We start from the raw sequence: 13,961 nt of genomic DNA, 5'->3' as shown, positions 1-13,961 counted from the left end.
TCATTAATTGCAGAGCTGTCACATAATTAAAAAAACCCTTAATCAATCTGGTGAACACAACTTGATTAAAAAGATCGATTAATTACTTATCCACATATTTGCATCTGAGGAAAACAAAGATTGTGTGGTTGTGGTGGTAGTAGTAGATGATGTAGTCATAGTCATAGTTGTATATTTTCTATGGTATATGACTATGTTCCATTAAAAGTCATTCGGGAAAAAAAGGAAATGTTAATAAAAACAAATAGGAAACCACAAGAAACTTGCTGGAAATTTTCTTTGCTGGTGCCCATTTTTTCTCTCATTTCTAACTTTTCCCAGCCACTTTTTTGTCCACCCCCACTGTCCTCCTATTACCGCCTCCTCCCATCTCTTTCCTTCCATGACCTTCTGCCTCTTCCTCTACTCTTCACCTCCCCCTTCTCCTCTGTCACTTTTCTCCCTCCCCCTCTCTCCCTCTTCCATATGCCTCTTCCACCCATTACCTCCTTCTGCTGTCCATTAGGAAGGACAACAAACAAACAAACACACAGGAACCACCGCCTTACTCACAGGTAGACCACACCGCCTGGGCCCATAACCTGATAGCAGAATTTGAGCGGGGCTACTTAGAGTAGAACTAGTGGTCTTGTACAGCAACACTCCCACCTTCACGAAGTAAACTCCACACAGCTTTGTCATTCATAAGAAGGCATTTATCATTCAGTTGCTCTATGTACAAGTAACTATATACAACGAAGAATATACAGTAGACTATCAAAGTGCTTCGCCTAACACCTGTTTCCCAAAGGAACACTGAACCAGTATCATACAAGTGCTTTTATACAAGACTCAACCAATCATGTTAAAGGTCACTTGGAACAGGTAAGAACCGGTTTGTCAGCTCAGTCTCATGCTGACTCATGCTGGATAGGATATGGACACTTTAACTATCATGACACCCCTTCTCATATCCTAGGAAGCAGTCATTACATACAATTACAAATAAAAGTTACAAAGAAAAAGTTACATAAGAACATTAACAATACCTAACAAAGGCAACATACGTTCAAACTTCAAGTTCTTGGTACTCAGCTTCTTAGTAAACAAGTCAGCTTTGATTGTTTTCACTTTCAATATAAGACAAAAGAAATTGTTTTATTTTGGTAACCATTTGTTTTACATTTTGGTACCTAACACCAATGTATTTTGTTCTTGTTCTCATGCTTTCAGTTTCAGCTAAACTTATACAAGTTTGTGAATCGTCTTGAATGACTACAGGTTCTACACATTGCACCTTTAAGTCAGATAGCAATTGCTTCATCCATTGCAACTCTGTGCATGTCTCAGATAACGCACAATACTCTGCCTCAGATGTTGACAAGGCAGTTGTTGTCTGTTTTCTCGATCTCCATACAACAAGAACATCAGCATATTTAATAAGATAACCTGTGCAGGACTTATTTTCAGAATCATCTGCAAAAGAACTATCTGCTGCAGCTGTTAACACTTGGCTCTTTGTTTTGGAGCTATCACCAAGCAAAAATGCTGTGTACCTTTTAAATAACGAACGACACGTTTCACTCCTTGCCAAGCACGTAGTGTGGGTTTAGACACAAGTCTGCTTAAATAGCTAACAGCAAACATTATATCTGGTCTTGTCCAGTTTGCCAAATGGGCCAAACTTCCAATGATTATCAAAGGATTATCAAACTTCCAAGGATTATCAAAAGAAACATCAGAATCCTTCTTTCCTTTAGTGAACTCAGTAGACATAGGTGTTTTTGCTACTTTGGCTTTCTCTAAGCCAGTACTCACTATGAGCTCTTCTATTTTGTCTTTCTGACTTAGCAGCAAGGTTCCTTCTGCTGTTTTAGTTATGCTAATACCTAGGTAGGTTTTCAGGTAGCCTAAATCTTTCACCTGAAATGTCTTCCTCAAACTGTCATAGACATCAGTGATTTGAGCATCAGTTAAGGCAGTAACACACATGTCATCTACGTAAACAATTATGATGACTTGCTCTTGGCCTTCACCTTTAGTATACACGCAAGGATCCGCAACACTTCGTTGGAAACCTAGTTTACACAAACCATCATGCAAACACTGATTCCAATTTCTAGCTGCCTCATGAGGCCGTACAGTGATTTACATAATTTGTACACTTTGCCTTTTTCAACTGCATATCCAGGTGCTGGTTTCATATACACATCCTCTGCCAGAGGAGCGTGTAAATATGCACACTGGAAGTCAAAGTGACGCATTTTCCATTCCCTTTGCATTGCTATAGCTAGCACCAGTCTCATAGACTCAGCCTTGGCAGTAGGCGAATATGTTTGCTCATAATTTTCTAAATAGGTTTGCCCGTAGCCCTGGGCGACCAAACGAGCTTTGTACAAGCTATCCCCACTGGGCAATGATTTCTTCTTGTACACCCAACGGATCCAACCACTTTCTGGTCTTGTGGCAAGTCTACAATTTCAAAAAACATTTTGCTTCACTAAGGATTCAAATTCATCATCCATAGCAGCATTCCACAATTCTTGTTCCTCAGGAGGTCTAGTTACCATCTCCTGGAAACTTTGAGGCTCTACCCATGTTTGACAGATCCTAACAACCTGAGTAACACCAAACCTTTGTGTCTGCACTCCTTTATTTTCTCTGTTGGACCTGCGGGGAAAATCAACACACTTGCGTTTTTCCTCTTCTTTATCAGAGTCTGAACTACTGCTGTCCTCTCTCTCTCTTCACTCTAGGAATGTGACCTTGAGTAGAGGAGGATGGTGCGCTCTGGCTACTGATTGCTGCACCTGCAGGCTGTTCAGTTAAGGCAGGCAGAAAAACCTCTGAATTAGAATGAACATGCTCCCAACCTGTGTGTCTCTCAAAGTTGGCACTTCTAGAGACCACAATTCTGCCAAAATTCAGACTAAATCTATAACCTTTAGTGTTTTCTGAATAACCTGTAAATCTTAATCTTTGATACCTGGGTTTACCTTTAGTTCTTTGTGCACTTGGTATCAAGACATTGGCAAAGCTCCCAAACCTTCTCAGGTGTTTCAAAGAGGGTTTCTTGCCAAACAACATGTAATGGGGTGTTTCCTGAATACTGGAACTCCAGAGACGATTAATTCGCGGAGTGGCAGGCACAGACAGCCTCCCCCCCAATAGTGAAAGGGTAGTTTTGCATCCTCAAGCATGCAGTCACGCATCACCTGCAAAACTCCCAAGCGCCTCTCTGATACCCCGCTCTCCTGAGGCTTAAAAGGGTTAGTTGTTCTGTGCACAATCCCCTTCTTTGCCAACCAGGATTGAAAGGCTTTACTCATGTAACTCTCCCCCGCGATCTGTTTGTAGCCTCGCTACCTTATAGGGGTGGTTTCTTTCAACCATGGCAACCCAATCCTGGAACCTCTCACAAGCTTCTGCTTTGGATTTTAACAGTAGACAATAAGAATACCTACTATAATCATCCACAATCAACATGATGTAACGTGCACCCCCTTGGCTGGCTGGGAAAGGTCCAGCAAGGTCAGAATGGACCAAAGCAAAAGGTCTGTCTGTTTGTCTATTGCTTACTTTAGCAACAGGAAAGGCTTTGACTTTACAGCCACTACAAACAGAACACTCCAGGTAATGTTTACAGGGTTTTACTTGTATGTCACACACTTTAGCTAACTGCTTTATAGTAGACCACCCTGCATGACCTAGTACACGGTGTAACTCGTGCACACAGTTGTCGTGTAAAGGCTTATTAGACAGACTGGATAGTTGTTTTACACTCCCTCTAGTACCTTTGGGAATCATGTGGTACAACATATCCCTTAGTTGTCCCTTTGCACACAACACATTATTTCTGTTCACATAGCACATGTCATTATTAAATGTGACTTTATACCCCTCCTGAACAAGGCATGGAACACTTAACAAATTAAAAGTCTAGGTGGGGACTAGTAACACATTTTGAATATTAAGTCCAAATGCAGGTACATGCACAGTTCCTTGTAAAGACACCTCTGATGATGAACCATCAGCAAGGCTTATGTGGGAAATGGTAGCAGCAGTTTCATCTCGGCAAACTTCTGTCGCTACACAATGTGCCGTGCAGGCACTATCCATCAACCAGCTGCTTTGCTTTTTTCTCCACAGCACTGGACACCAACATAGCTGCGCCATACCGTCAGGCTTGTTCTGGGCTGTAAATCTTCGTTTAAGCTCTTCTGTCCTTTCATCTGCCTTTTATTGCCGGGCGCCTGGACAGTTTCTGGCGATGTGATTTTACGGACCCACAGCAGTAACATCTCCGACAGAATAGGCTTTCACAGGCACCGTCTCTGATGAAACCTTCACCTCAGAGCGTTATTGTCGTCTCATAGGGCAGCTCCAACAGCACGCTCTCCTGCTGAAATTCCCTCTGTTGCGGAACTTCAAGCAGCTTAGCAGTCACGAAGGAAAGAGTGAGAGGTCTGCTTCTTTCACACTTTGTAAACTGTAAACCAGCTGATCCCAACCTTGGTCAAGGTGATGATAAGATGATATAAGATTTATGGGACTCTGGAAAACCATCCCACGGTCTTCCAATTGGACGAATAGGGACCTCATTAGCTGCAAAATGAGTAGAACGACTCACCAGCTTTCAGCTTGCAGTTGTATAGCGTCCGCTATCAGCATTTTTAGACCCTGCTGTATCTTGCTGATATATGGCCTTGAGAGCCTCCCAACATTCTTTCGCGTTCACAGTGTCCCGAACATACAGAAGCTGGGAGTTCTCCGGCCAGAATTATGGAGGCCACGGGCTTTTTTTGATCAGCGCGTCGACCGCTTGGCGTCGGCAGCAGCCGGGGTTGTCTCCACCACAGACCACAAATCTTCCCGAATAAGATAGGACTGCATCTTACACGCCCACGACAAGTAGTTGTCCTCATTAAGGCGTTCAAACGGCATGCCGGCTGCTGTGACCGCCATCGTAGACTCTGTACTGGACAGCCACACCACAGCTCACAGGAACACACAGGAACACACAGGAACCACCGCCTTACTCACAGGTAGACCACACCGCCTGGGCCCATAACCTGATAGCAGAATTTGAGTGGGGCTACTTAGAGTAGAACTAGTGGTCTTGTACAGCAACACTCCCACCTTCACGAAGTAAACTCCACACAGCTTTGTCATTCATAAGAAGGTATTTATCATTCAGTTGCTCTATGTACAAGTAACTATATACAACGAAGAATATACAGTAGACTATCAAAGTGCTTCGCCTAACACCTGTTTCCCAAAGGAACACTGAACCAGTATCATACAAGTGCTTTTATACAAGACTCAACCAATCATGTTAAAGGTCACTTGGAACAGGTAAGAACCGGTTTGTCAGCTCAGTCTCATGCTGACTCATGCTGGATAGGATATGGACACTTTAACTATCATGACAAACCCTTCCTCCAAAAATGAAGGGGACATGGAATGACAGTGGCATATAGGCTGGGAGGGAATCCAGGAGAGATGGACTCCCTCCCAGTCAACGGCGTATCTGCCTGGGGACATGGGGTAACCACATGCCATCTGGTCACACGGGGGTGCAAAATTGGCCCCCCATGTGACCAGAGAGTCAGCCTTTCTGAGGGAGGCAACTCTGACAATGCACGGACCCAAAACAGCTCAGCTGGCTGAATTAAAGTAAGTGGGGGTGGGTGAGTGCCTTGGACTATCTTTTCAAGTTATGGTGAGCAACATACCCATGAAGCTTTGCTAAATATGCAAATTACCAGTTGAAATGCCAATTGTTGAAATGCTCACCATAACTTGAAAAGATAGTCCAAGGCACTGACCTTGGAGATCAGAAACGTGGCCCCATTCCCCTGCATTTAGCAGGCCAAGTCTGGCCTTGGACTATCTTTTCAAGTTATGGTGAACATTTCAACAACAACAAAACCTCACCATAACTTGAAAAGATAGCCCAAGGCAGGACTGGGCCTGCTAAAAGCAGCAGAATCTCCATGCAGACCAGGGAGTGGGGCTGATGGGAGGCCCAACTCTGCACGCTCTGCAGGTAACTGGGGGGGCATTCTGCCCTCTCGGGCCCCCTGCAGCCTGCTCTCAGCAGGAGCCAGCAGCAGGGATGTGCGGGGGTGGGGCTCCTTGTGGGTGGGGCACCCGGAGGAAGTTTTGCCTCCAGGAGCTGTTTGGACCCGGTACGTCTCTGCTCCCAGCCTAAACATTAACACTCAGGCATGTCTCTAGGCAATCCTTTCTCCCCCTGGGGCTAACATTTGAGGTGGGGGGGGGCACAGCAGGAGCCAAGAACAATTGTTAGGGGGAGAGGGGGCTGCTGGAAGGCAGGCACTGAGCATCAGTGATATTTGGGCTGGGAGGGAGCCCATATATGTCCAGGCTGTTTCTCAGTCCAAACACTGCCAGCTGTCTGCTGGCACTTCCCCTGGCTGCCTTTTCCTGTCTCCCCTTTTATACCTACCGATGCATCATGGGAGTTGCTAGGTAACTCCCTTGATAGTGAATGAAATCCAGTGGCATGCAAGATCTTATAATCTTAATTTTTTCTTTAAGATTTGGAATTTTTAATTTTTTCTCAGTACTTACATTTCCTGCAAACCTGAGGGTTCCCCTGGGTTTGTACAAATATTCCCACTATGCGTACATGACCCCATGGTGAGAATTTTTGATCCATACTCTAAGGCCATAATTTAGTGTTCGGTGCAATGATGTGTGTATTGAACAACTTTTTTTATAATGTTACCTTTCTAATATCTGAAACGCACAGTGCTGCATATAACCAAGCCACCAGCATCATGTATGTGAATTCCTCCCCCCCTTAAGAAATTCCTTTGAACTCCCCAGAATGCTCTCTGACAAAGGGAACTTTGACTCTTGAAACTTTCCTCCCAAAAATCTTGTTGGTCTCTAACATGCTTCTGAACTCAAATCTAGCTGTGGACTTGTGGGAACTACATGGAAAAAAGTTTGCAGAAAAGAGGGAGGAACAATTTTGCCTGATTTTTCTTCCTCCACACCATAGCCAACTGCAGTTGTTCAAATGGGTCCTAAAACTCAAGGCATTATCTAAAGGGTTTGTGAGGAAAATGTTGTGTCTCTTAGGCCCACTCAACAGGGCAAATGTATAGTGGGTTGCAGTCAGGATAAAGTAACCCATTTCCCAGTTTCTGTGTTTTCATGTTTCGCATCCACACAGGCAGCAATTGGAGCCCACGAAAACAATGCAGGTTGCTCTTGAGCTTTCGCAAGAGGTGTGTCTGTTTTTTTTATTTACCTCCCACTGATGCTTAGCTATGCAGGCATGCACAAATGAACCCTCACAGCCATGCTGACATCTCACGATACCACGATATGACCATCTGTACCCATAAAGCACTGGTAAGCATTGCTCACATAACATTTTACAAATCTCTCAAACAGGTAATGAGGTAAGGAAGCAAGTACCGGAGCCAATAACATTTCCGAGCATAGTGTCTAAGAAGCAATACTTCCTAGCAAAGTTACCAGTGTAAATGCTGGAGAATGTTTATTAACATTAACAGGTTCATTTGTAGTCTAGCCATAAACCTTCCTGATGTATAAGTAGCATATCTGAACTGATAACATATCCAACTGGCCTTTCTTATATTTTAATACCAAGTTCCCCAACATGGTGACCGAGAGTTCCATGGCACACACTGGCACATTTCTAGGTGCCTACCCAGTGCTTTTAGAATTTATTTCTTATTTCTTTTATTCAATTTACTATACTGCCCTTTCTCGACACAGGCCAGGCACAGGGCAGCTAATAACTTTTAAATGGCAATATCATATATAATTCCACGAAACATCTAAAAACCCACCTTAAAAACATAACTAGTAACTTTCTATAATAGCACTAAACATTTTAAATTCTATGTTGTCAATAACGTATTTTAAAATATATGTTTATAAGTTAGGTAAAGGTTTTGCCCAACTTCTGATTGGCTGCACAGATTAAGAGGCATCCTATTAAACATGCAGAATAATGCACTTTCAATCGACTTTCAGTGGACTTTAAAACTGGATTTTACTGTGAAGAATAGCAAAATTCACTTATTGAATGTGCATTATTTCGCATGTGCGATAGGGGCCAGAGTCATACTTGCTAGGATGCGAGTTTACTGCATAAATGTGAAATAAACTTCTATTCCAGCAATATAGTTCTAGAACAGAAACATTATTTGGTTGAAACATTATTTGAAACATTATTTGGTATGGAAGAATTACAGAAAAGAGTGTAGTGATGAACGCTTTCCTGCATGCCAATTCTTTCTTCCAAATTTCTAAGTGGCCATCTTTAACATTTTTTTCTCCTTCCAGGAGAAACTTAAGCTTAAGAGAATAGTACCAACTTAAGAGAAAAATACCAGGGCAAGGTAGGAGGAGAATCAGAAAATATAGAAAGGGTTCTTTCTTTCTTTCTTTCTTTCTTTCTTTCTTTCTTTCTTTCTTTCTTTCTTTCTTTCTTTCTTTCTTTCTTTCTTTCTTTCTTTCTTTCTTTCTTTCTTTCTTTCTTTCTTTCTTTCTTTCTTTCTTTCTCCTAGAGATCATAGGGTTTGCATTTGGCTGCTGAGCTATGTTTACGTTCAGCTCACACCAATTTCATGCTCATTGAAGATTTACAATTGCCCATATTTGCTTCTGCTTTGATTCAGTAGGCTGCTTATCAATGAGAACAGAGCATGCAATTCAAAGGTAGGAAGCCACTGCTCACACGCCACTGGCATGAGCTGTAGCAAAATCTGAGTTGTATTGTATATTGCACTTGCTTGTGTGTGATCACTTCAAACAAGACAATAAGAGGAATGGGTCCCTGGCTTACTGGGGGCCTCCATTTCTGCCCTGTAAGGGCGGGCAACTTACTGAGGGTAAGCACTATCTTTGCTGGTGTTCCTGGGTCCATGTGGATTATGCCTCTGTTGCTCTCCCTGTCAGCTGACCAATCAGGGGGCTTCTCAGGCTGTCTTGGGGTGGAGCTGTTGAGCAGATGGACTTCAGGCAGCCAGTTTTCATTTTGGTCCACTTGCCCAATTTAAATTGCAGCCCTCTCAGAATCCAGGTAGCATTCTGCCTCAGCAGCTTGCCAACCCAACCTTCCTTACTTCAGTTGCATGGGGTTTCTTTTCCAGTCAGTGCAGTTATGTGGTTTATACCTTTGTTATGCTTTACTACTGCCTCAACTTCCTAGGTGTTTTGGCATTGGGCTGGATGTTTTGAGGGGAAGACTGAGTCTCATGTCCATCATTCAAGTTGGGAGACCTATTAAGAGTCTTGGTTCAGCAAACATGCCCAGCTAGAAGAGGTGCTGGTATCTCACAACTACCTTATGTAGTAGGGTAATGGCACACTGACTTGTGCCCAAATATTCATGTATAGCTGTGAACCTTTCCTTAAGCAGATGGAGTGAGGGACATATTTTTCTGTCAAGTGGCAAGTGGGCCCCTCAATGCAGTGGATCCATTGCCCTATGCCAAGCGATGCCTCTACAGCTGTAATCAATTAAGTTGTGGCCTGTTGTCTCAGTTATTTTCCCAGCACCTGGCCACCCAGTAACTACTGGGACTTCAACATGCTGCTTTTTAAAAACATTCTTTTGAAATTGCTCCCACCAATGAGATTTACTTCCTAAGAAGAGTGACAGCCTTGTCAGCCAAATCTGTGTATGTTTATTCATAAGTCATTCTGAGTTAATGGAGCTTACTTCCAAGTAAGTGTATATCAGATTAGTCTTTTTATATATTCTTGACAGGTTTTAAAAGTTGCCTCCCTTTAGCCCCCCCTCTATTTATAGGAACTAAAAACAAAAACAAAAAAACTACAACAAGGTGCCTGAGAGTCAATTGTGATGCTGTTTCCTAAACAGGGGCTTGCTTTCTCTGACATAAATTATGTTTGATTTGGCCCTTAAGTTCCTGTTTGTACTGCTTCAGTTAACCTTCCTTTTACTTAAAAGTAGATGGCTATTTATAGAGACTGACTCATACAGTTGGAAGATTTCCTATTTTAACAGACAAAATTGTTCAAAAATATTGGACAGTGTCCTTTTTCAGAGGGAAACTTATGGTTGTTAGTTCTGACGTCCTGTCTGGCATCAGAATACACTCAAACTGTTCAGTATAAAGCTGCCATATTGAATTTACAAAGAGCAGAGTATAGTTTCAAGGATTTCTCAGAAGTTGAGAGAGACCTGGACTACTTATGGTTTTGGAGGCAACAGCAGTGGTGGGCAGGAAACCTGGCACAGCTCCTAGTCTCACCACTGATGATGGGGGAAGGATATTCATTCAAACTGTGGACAACAAGCGGCATGGACCAGTAGTGGGATGCCAGTCAAAAGTTATGTGATAAGTATCTTCTTCTTTCAGTCCTGTCACCATCTCTATAACTGCATGTACAACCTCATTTGGAGAAAACATCCAACAATTAAATTTGAGGTCCTCCATGAATGTAAAGTCTGAGCCAAAGATACTCCACCTCATTGATAGTCCCTGGTAGATTTCTATGCGGGCTTTCACATACAGCTTACAGACCTTAGCAAAGAGGGAGTGTATATAACTTCTGCTGCAGATTATACGATTTGTAGGCAGAGGCATATTTGCCTAGGGACATGGTGGTGTGCAGAACTGAATGTAATCCTCCCCAAATGAAAGAGGCGAAGCAATTTTTGGGACCAAACTTTGCTGAAGAAGGGGATCATGTCCTAGAACTGATATTCGCTCCCCCCATCCACACATACACACACATCCTTCCTCTCACTGCTTATGCCGCGGGAGGAGAGAGGAGCTTGTTATTTTGATATTCCTTGGTATTTCAACATTTTTGTATTACATTTATAATTGTTTCAATAGGTCTAATATGGTACAAATGCCTGAAGTTGATATAAAGTTTTTTAAAGCCCTCCCGATCACTGGGGAGGATGGAAGTAGAATGGGAGAGGTGGGATGGAGCTACATAGCTCGATACAAAGAATAACACAAGTTGATTGGTTCTATCTTTCTTGTGAAGCAGGGGAAAAGTTTGCTCTTTGCCTGATCTCATAAATGGTAGAGATTATGGGATCTGGTGTGCCGTGAGTGTGATAAGGGGGATAAGGCATCCATAACAAAAGATCTGCCCCAAAGAGAATCTCCATTCAGTGTGTGCCAGAGCACCAGTGAATAATCAGCCGTAGATACCTGTCAGCAGTTATGCAAGCTGGTCATGGCCAGATGCTTCTGGAAACATGGAGAGGAACTATTGTTGGGGATCACCTTGCCAGCTGCTTAGGACCAGCCTGAAACTGCAACATTTATTTTTTTCTTGTTTATTGCTTTATTTATATTGCGCAGGGTTTTTTTTCCCCTGTCATTTTTTTCTGTCATTCTGGCTTTCGGTCCCTGCAGGGACAAAAGCAGGATAAAAATAATGATACAAAAATATTTAAACAAATTTTCCTTGGTAAGAAAGTTGCTGAACAATGTTGCATTTCTAGGTAACAATTTGCAGACCACTTCTTGTATTTTGACTGGAACCAGGGATCTCTTTCAAGCCCTGTGTGCAGATTTCTCACAGCCTCTTTTGTGTCATCTGTGGAACCCATCTTCATGGCAATTTGCATTAGCATTGACAGAAAATGAAGCCGTGAATGGCACTGGACATAAATCATTTTTTATTCCCAGACATTTTATGTATCATTGATTGAGAAGCCTATTCCATTGACTGCTGCCTGTGCCAATTCAGTGTGACATCCCATTAGAGAAAAAAAAAACTCCCTTCTTAAAAGTAGTGCAAAGCCTTTCCCAGTGTGTAAGAGAGAAATGCAGGTTTGTTCTTATGGTTACTTGTGTGTGAGCGATACTGAGAACCATTTAGAGTGCAAATGTAGTTTTAACTTCTTACAGAATCCATAAAATAACATAGAAGTTTTATCTGGTATTGATTGTTGTTACTCGATATTCTTGCTAATTTCTGTTCTAATTGTGTTTGGATATATTTTTAAATGAATATATTATTGTCATCATTGAATTTTATTAGTCACTTTGAACAGGTATACTGGAAAAGTGGGAAACTACTAATTTAAATAAATAAATACATTGGAGCATTTCTGTTCTCTCTGAAGTAGCCAGATGGCAGCTCAAATACTGTGTCGCACCAGAACTTCATCTGTGAATAAGAGAACATTCTTGTGGGATATGCTGTTTGCTTCTGGATTTTATCACTGGCAGGGCTGAGAATCTACAGGCTTCAGAAACATGTGATACTGGCTGTCAGTCATGAAAAAGCCACAAAACCCACCTCCGATTAATCTTTAAATAGAACACAGTATACCTGGCACTATGACAGTTGCCCAGACTCAGCTAAGTTCTATCCCAGTCCATTTATATTTAACTCTGGTTTAACATAATATTTCAAAAATGTTACAATCACTTAGAAGTAACTTAGTCTTGGACAATTCTTTAACAAAACAAAACACAAAACTACATACATAGCTCAATCCTATGCATTTTTCCTCAGAAGTGAGTCTGGGAAATAGATTTTACTCCAAGTCACCATAGCAATAAAAGCCTAAGTATGAATTTACATAGGACCTAGTTATGGTTTTGGTGTGGAAGAACATATGGGGGGGCATTTTTCCCTTTCAAAGGTCTATACGTGCTACACAAGGATTTTCACTGACATACAGTTACACTAGCATTGAAAGCATAGCCATTGAACTGGTTAGCAATCAGGCATCCCAATCTGCAAGGGGGGGGCAGAATTCCCCTCTAGAGGGATTGGTCCTTCCCAGGGCACTTATCCTGGCAGAGGGGCAAATCTGTTGATGCCTGGCTGTAGCGAGACCACTGCGCCCATCTATGTGTCAGCACTCCTGCGCTTTCCCACACTGTGTTGGTATGGTGGGGCATGCCGGTGGTGGGGTGGTGCTGATGTTGGTCAGCTTCCACTGCCCTTTCAGCCCCCTTGTATCAACGAAGCCAGCCTCAGAGATACACCATGACTTTTGTTGTATACCTCCACTTTCTCCTATGCAGACTTTTATATAATTTTTCTTTTTTTTACTTTTTGAGCTCCCTGCACCATGAGTAAGCCCTTTTGAAGGGAAGGGGTGGCACTGGAGCAGCACTGTTCCCACTTGCCTGCCCATTCTGGATTGGGTAATAGGTCCCACTTTACTCACAACATGTCCTTGATACTGTTCTGTTCTGCACTGGCATAGCAGCCTCATCAGTGTATCATTAAAGCAGCTTGCTGTTGAAATATTTTTGATATACACCAGTTCATCTCATAGATGTGCCAACATAGAGTTTATTTATCATCCTAGGCCATTTTGAGAAGGAGTTTAGGATGAGGTGTAGATGAAAGCAGATCTTTTAGGAATGATTTGACTCCTTTGAATGTTACATGGTGTTGCGGCAGGTCCCTACTTGTGGCAGGCTCTGGCAGCCTCCTAATTATACTGGACAGATTTTCCTGCCTTTTCTATGATTAAGCCATTTTGTTTGTAGTCATGAGGTGTTTAAAGCTCATCTGCTCAGCCTTAGGAACTCCAAAAAGGTGAAGGGAGTCTGTTTTTCTGTTATGGCAAATGTTCCTTTTTAAGGCACCAGAGAATTGAGGCAAGTTAAACAAATAAAAATAAATTCATTTAACAAACTAGATGGGATCAGGAGATATGTCAAATGGATGGAAATCAGGCAATAGATAACTATATACAAATATCAGTTTTGGTGCAGGCACAGTTCTTAATTTAGCTTTATAAGTTTCTTTAGTTGCTTAGATGTAATTAGAAGTTCTTTACTTTAAGATGGTTCAGTTAGATGTTAATGAGTAATGAATTCATGATGTCTTAGGGTTTTAACAGGTTGGTACCTTTTCACATAACGCATACATATTTGACACTGTTAACTACCCACTTTACATAAATCTCACTCCTGAGGTGACTTTAGAAGAACACTGATACACCATACTGA

Source organism: Sphaerodactylus townsendi, linkage group LG09, assembly GCF_021028975.2.
Source record: "Sphaerodactylus townsendi isolate TG3544 linkage group LG09, MPM_Stown_v2.3, whole genome shotgun sequence".
Taxonomy (NCBI): Eukaryota; Metazoa; Chordata; class Lepidosauria; order Squamata; family Sphaerodactylidae; genus Sphaerodactylus; species Sphaerodactylus townsendi.
Note: the sequence above shows the minus strand (reverse complement) of the source record.